Raw genomic sequence first — 7,140 nt, 5'->3', positions numbered from 1 at the left:
ACGGTTCCAACCATATGCGGTTTGTGGATTTTGGTGATGGTTCGTGGTTCTTCATGTTCTTGAGTTTCTGGAAAACGCGTGAGGAAGAGAGTGAAATTCTGGAAAATAATGGAGTTTGATCCGTTTTTCGGTTTGAATTTTTAAGTTCGCTGTTTACCGCGCCAGGCTGATGGTAATTACAATAATGCCATTCGTTCACTTTAATTAATTAATATAATCTAAATAATTATTAAAAAATCATAAAAATCTTAGAAAAATCATAAAAATTATTTAAAAGTCAGAAAAATGTGAGGATTTTTTCTATGGATTCCAAATTCCCTGTAGAATTTTATGGACATGAATTTGCAAGTTGTGCTTGGAGAAAATTAGGTTTGACCTAGGGTTGTTTGACATGTATGTATTTTTGACACATTTTGCCATTCCTATTGTGAAATACTCATGCCTTAAAAGAAATGCTTGAAAATTTTTGTGGTGATTGTAGACATGCTAATGGTGATTTACATATAAATTTTGTGAATTTTGGATACCTGATGATTGAGTTATGAATTTTTGAATCTAGGTGTGACAATTTGTGTCACACCTAGCTAGGTCAACTTTCTGGATTTATTTTCATGACCTAGGCTTGTTGAAATGACTTGAAATTTTATATGTGTGATCATTAACATGTTAAGATGCTATGTGAATTTTTCTGGATTTTTATGTGGCATTTTCAATTTGATTGGTATTTTTCATCTCTGTTGGTCAAATGTGCAAGTCCATGTGATACATGTTGGCATTATCTTTGTGAAATCCTCATATGGTATTGGATGATGATGAAATTTGGTATGCTGGTTATAGACACATGATAGGACATGATGCTTTTGGTCCCATTCATTTATGATATGTTGTCACTCTGTTATGAATTTTTGAAGTGAATGCTTGGGTTGATGTCATGGTTTGGCTTGAATAATTGTGTCTGTTTTTCTTGATTTTCATTGACATAGTTCCTTTTGTCCAATTGAGCTGAAAATTGACATGCTATACCTTGAATATGTCCTGTTTAGGTGTAAATTATTTGAGGATTTTTGGAATTGTTTTGATATGGATTTGGTTGAAGTCATTCTGTTTGGATGTTTGGTGTTATGTTTGACCTAGTTTGACTTGTTTTGGTCATGAAATGAATATGATGAGTGATATGAGTATGGGATCAATTGCTCTTGCTTTTGAATTGCATTAATTTGATTTTGGTTGAAGATTGCTTGCTGTTTAGAATTTTTTTCTCCCTTTTGGACCCTAGGCTTGGCCTAGTGGTCCAGTTTCTCACATTTGCTTGATTTTTCAGGATGAAAAGCACAATGCTTAAGGAGATTGAACCAAGTCAATTAGGTTGATGTTGTTTGATGTTGAGAACTAACATGAAATTGTTTTGTAGGTTGTGAAGCTTGAGCTTGAGCTTTTAGCTTGCCTTTGTGTGCATTAATCTATATAGTCTGACTGATTAACATTTGCTGTTTATTGTTGTCTGTCTGAGTACTGATGATACTTGATTGTTTTCAGGTACATTTAGTTGCTTACAGTTCTTTAAGAACTTGCTTGCTGCTGCTTGGTTTTTAAACCACTTGAGGTAGGACTTCTATTCTTCATGTAGTCTGGAGACCCGGTCTGTTATTTGGCCGGGCAAACTGTCTGAAGTCCTCCTTAAGAGGCGATGCTTGTGATTGTTTAATATTGTGCCTAAGCAGGTGAAGTCCTCTATGAGGCAATTGGTGGAAGTTAGGGATATGCAATCTATCCCCCACTATTCTGTGAGTCGTCCCTCTGCTCACACGGCTGTGTGTTGATGCATTGGGACACAAACCCAAGATCTTGTGCTGTTGCACAATCGAGTCAGAGTCTTTGAGCGTAGAAGGGTCCCTCCATTCTGGACCCACGCCCCTTTGTCAGAAGCTCTCCCTGGTTAGGGATAAGAGCTGTGAGGTCTCATCCTCACTTCACCTTTTCATCTGCTTTACCTTAGCCTCGTAATGGCAAGGTTAAGAGCGAATAATACCCATGTACAGACGACTTGCTTCGGCAGTCAAACCCATTGTTTGAGCCCACTTGACTGGTTATAGTGTGTGCTATGTGGATACTTGCTTGAAATGCTTGTTTTGATCTGTATGCTTGTATGCTTGCTTCCTGGATAGGATTAGCTTGCAGTTGTGCAAGTAGGTAGAAACCTGAACGTAGGGTAACGATGCATGACAACACTAGGCTCGAGTCCAGCTCCTCCCTGGTAGTGTGTCTTCCCTCGGTTTCTGGCTAGATTTTCTTTCCCTTGAGGGGGAACTACATCGCCCTGATCCTTGTTCCAGACGAGGTATGTAGGCAGGAGACCGTGCGAGGTCTCTCCGGGCACTTTTTTTCCTTTTGTGTGTGTTTGATTGTTATCTTCTTGTGTGTTTGGTTCGGATGCCGACGTAAGTCCAGTGATTGGCGGTCGGGCTCCACGTTTGCCCTTTGGTGTGTGTTTTGGTTCGGATGCTGACGTAATTCCATCAAGTGGTAGTCGGGCTCCATGTTTGCTTGTGTTTGTTTGTGTTGTTTGGCGTGCGTAAGCCGAACTACAGTGGCTCTGATTCTCGCTCCAGACGAGATATGTAGGCATAGGATGCGACGTCCTATCGAGCTCCCTTCTCTTAACCCCACCTGCGTTCCCTGTGTGTGTGTGATGTTTTAGCAACCTTTTCTTTTCTTAGAACGTGGATCCCGTCGAGTACGACGGACGTGAGGGGTGCTAATACCTTCCCCTTGCGTAACCGACTCCCTTACCCTTTCTCTTTGGTCGCGAGACCATTTCCTTTCCAGGTTTCTCTGAGCGTTTCCTTTCCCTATCTTGGGATAAATAACGCGCAGTGGCGGCTCTGTGTTGTGTTTTTTATTTGAGTCCCGCCGGTTGTTTTTTCGCGGATGCGACACCAGGAAAACCAACAGGTAAAGACTTTTGTATTCTTTCCCGATTGAAAGTAATGTTCATTGCAAATTCTGCTAAGACTTCAAGCATTCCCAGAATAGCTCTAACACTGTCAAACACTGGTTCTTCGTCTTCCTACTTACAACAGAAAGCAACTTTCTTTAATGAATCTCAAATAAATAGTGCTTAGACAAAACAAATGAATGCAATAACAGAACATAAAACATGCACAACCATAAAATATACTTTGATTATCTAACTACCTGTAAATCGCGATTATAAGCATGTGGAAGTCCTTTGCACACTATTAGAAGAGTGACCAAACCCCCTATGACTCTGCCAGACTTACCACGAACAAGTTCCATTGGGTCTGGATTCTTTTTCTGAGGCATTATGTTGCTTCCTGTTGAAACAGAGTCGCTTGGAGTGATAAATCCAAATTCTTCTGAAGCCTACAATACCCATTCTTCACCCAGTCGAGAAAGATGCATTGCTATGATGGCGTTAGCGGAAAGAAACTCCAGTGGAAAATCTTGGTCAGAAACTGCATCAATACTATTCAATATAACAATATAGTCAGTTATTTAGGTAAAAAGGTTGCATTTGAACGTTCACATAGTTAACATTAATCATATGTCAAGTACAACTAAATGGATTGATTTCAAGCAAGTAAAAAGTAAGATACTTATTCCTCATCGGAGCTGTAAATCCCAATGCATCTCATGTCATGAACCGGTCAATGGGGAGCCCTGTAACGGCCAGTGCACAATCCCCTAAAGGACTGAATTTCGTCCTAGCTCTACAATCAATCAAACGACCAGCATCGCGTTCAATCTGCAATAGCAAAAAGGATCAATAAAAACAAATGAGCTAAAGAACTATTCCCCAAATCCAAATTGCTTACTCCACAAATGAATAAATGAACCAGAAAGTATGAACCTTTTTACAACAAGTAAACAATGATGTTAGGATTTGACTATAACCTACGCAATTAACTTTACAAGCTTTTGTCCCAATGGAGTGGTCGCTGCTACCAATGAAGAAATTCACTTGAAATAATTTTTGTTACAACGTAAAGATAAGAGATTCCTACTCCATCAATGGTAATATTGTGTAGCCTTTCAGCATTTTGGAAAGTATGGATTAATATCTTCATCTGAAACGTTAAGCTGCAAGTATCAACAACAACAAATCAAACACGATCCCATTCCATTAGTTCAGCAACACACCTTCCATTTTTTTCAAGTGTGTAGCGAAATTCACTGCAGTAAAAAATACATCAACTCGGTAAGACGGTAAAAGTTAACAAACAGCCCAAAACGAAATTGAGACAAAGTTAGAAGAAGAAAGTGTAGGTTTGTATTACCGTTTCCGAATTAACGTCAAATAAGACAGACCAAAATCTGAGCGCCTTAAAGCACTTCCAGGAGATGCCCTTTTGGATCTCCATAAGCTAGCTCAGAACCCTAAGTTGTTGAGTATAAAAAGGAGCAAAGTGAATACTGTAGGGGGAGGCAAAAAAACCACGAACAAACCCTAAATTTCCAAACGAAAAAACCAATCTTGGAGACGGCGAAAAATCCAGAAGAGGAGAGGAAGCTGTAGCGAAAAAACAACCTTTTTCCACCGAAAAGCCACCGTGGGAGTTCTTGGAAGCCAGCAACAAAGGTAAGCATCCTTTGTTGATTCTTTGAGGGTCACGATTGTGCGCTTAGGGTGGGATTAGGGTATTGTGAGGAGATAACAAGCCGATTGAGAGATGACGGCTGAGAGATGATGAGAGATTGGGAGTTTGAGAGGCGCGAGGGTGAGAGAGATTGATTGAAGACGCGAGAGGTTGAGGGAACCAGAGTGAGTCTTCGTGAAGAAGACGAATGAATTTTGTGTTGTTTCACGTGTCTCTGTTTCAATTTTCTTTTATTTATTTTTTAAGAAATAGCATTTAAAACATGATTAAAGACCACTTACCCTTTGGTTTCCCTTGGCATTTCCTTTAATTTTTGGTATGCTGTTTAGTGTTCCTAATCCATAATCTTTTGGAAACCCAACAGCCAGGCGGCTAGGGTTACCTTTTGGATTCCTCCATTTTAATTAGTTGTCTATTAACAGACCACCTCATTTTAGTGTTTTATTTTAATTTTAATTTTATTTTAATCCATTATGGTTTACATATTCAAGTTGTTATTAATGTAACAAATGATCATAAGTGGCCTAGTGGAGAGAGAGCAATTTCATTCTCTTTGGTGGGATGGGTTTGATACTTAGGAGTAGCATATCTTTCACATTTTTATGCTTGCTACTTCATAACTTCTACTATTTATTTTACTTTTAATATTTTTATTTGATTAATTTAATTTAATTGTTAATTGTTTGTTAGATTTTAAATGTTTAGTTTTTTTAGATTTTTTTCATAATTATGGATTTTTTTTGATTTGGGATTTTGGTACGGTTAATCGATTTCCATGCGTTAATTAATTTAATTAGGTTATTAACATCCATGTTCATACCTTTACACACGTAGATAATCACATTCAAATTCGTTAAATCTTCGATTTAAATTTCACTAACTTTCCATAGTTTCGACATTTAATTCCATTTCCTCCCATTAGAATCTAGCATTCTGGTGGGAACTCGATTATATATATATATAATTAATTCGATATACATATAAAAATTGTAAAATTAATTTTATCCCTATAACAATTTTATTTTTCAAACTATCTTTACAACTCGATTAAATTCCTTTTTAAAACACGAAAGAAGAGGACCATTCGAATCTTGCATTCCGGTGGGAACCCTCGAATAATCAGCCCCGAGCCACGCGTTTTGGATTAACCGTTCATTCTTTTTTCTTCATTCTTAAAACACTTGATAATTAACTTGGACAAAATAAATGGCCGTTGGGATCAAGCATTCTGGCGTAACCCTTTGAATATTTAATTCTCATCAAGTGTTCGTTGTCCATTAAATAATTTTCTTAAATAATTCAAATGAAAAAGGACCATTGGAATCTAGCATTCCAGTGGAACCCTGAATTTTTGATCTTAGGGCTTATGCCTCATTCTCAAATATCCGTCTTCCAAACTCAAAAAATACTTAATTCCTACCTTAACGCTTTTTCAATAAGGATGGAAATGGAACATGGTGTATACCGTGCACTCCTGAGATTAAGATTCAAGGTGGATGCCTTGCTTATCTTAGCTCTCGCCATCGTCTAAAAATGTCAATGCGGTTTCTTCAAACCCTTTCTCAATCAAACCTCAAAATACTTAATCTTTATTAAACACTTTTCGCCAATAAAGATGGAAATGGAACATGGTGTTATATCGTGCACTCCTGAGACTAGGATTCGAGATGGATATCTCGCTCATCCAAGTTCTCGCCATTACTCAAAATAAATCCAACCAATCAAACTCTTTCTCGCCGCCGTGCGATTAATCAAAAACCTTTTTCATAAACGAAAGATATATTGTCTTAAGGTGATGCAAAACAATGTTTCGGCCACGATTGTTGAGTCGAGATAAGTGACGCTTTTCCGAATGTAGATTTGTAAATCCATTCGATGTGTGGTATACGTCCACTCCTCACCTGTTTTGGGTAAAACAAGGTTTTCGTCGATTAATACAATATAGCTTTCGCTAAAATCGATCAACAAACAAACGTTTTTCTACCCAGAACTACGTAAGCCTTGATTTCTCTTTTGAGATACGTAGGAGCAGGATTTGTAAATCTTGTCAGGCCCACTAATAAAAAACTTAGGTTTAGTCCTTCGTCAAAAAATCCAAAAACATTTCTTCTCTCTTCTATTTCTTTCTCTCCCTCATTATAACTTGAGAAGACTAACATAAGCTAACATTCAAAACACGAAACTAACTAAACGGTTCCCGTTGAATACAATGGACGTGAGGGGTGCTAATACCTTCCCCTTGCGTAACCGACTCCCGAACCCTGATATTGGTTGCGACGACCATAATCATTGTCATTTTGTCTTAGGTTTTATCGATATTTCTCCTTTCCTTTTTAGGAATAAATAAAGTTCGGTGGCGACTCTGTTCAGTCCATCATTTGCGAGCGTGCGATCGCGCTTCGCTTTAAAGTCGTATCCCCATTTTTCGAGGTGCGACATAGTCCAAGATCATTCATCTTGAATGTGGAAGTTAGAAACCTCTTTGTTTCTAAAATTTTGTTCATCTCGTTGCTAATGATCA

At 38.1% G+C, this 7,140-nt stretch overlaps 1 pseudogene; it reads right to left on the bottom strand.

The window, feature by feature from the left end:
- Positions 1-204: 204 nt before the first annotated feature.
- On the bottom strand, positions 205-5,018 carry LOC127103286 (argininosuccinate lyase, chloroplastic-like; annotated as a pseudogene).
- Between the last annotated feature and the right edge of the window lie 2,122 nt (positions 5,019-7,140).

The sequence above is a fragment of the Lathyrus oleraceus genome, chromosome 7 (assembly GCF_024323335.1).
Source record: "Lathyrus oleraceus cultivar Zhongwan6 chromosome 7, CAAS_Psat_ZW6_1.0, whole genome shotgun sequence".
NCBI classification, from domain to species: Eukaryota; Viridiplantae; Streptophyta; class Magnoliopsida; order Fabales; family Fabaceae; genus Lathyrus; species Lathyrus oleraceus.
This window is presented reverse-complemented; position numbering and strand designations above follow the sequence as displayed.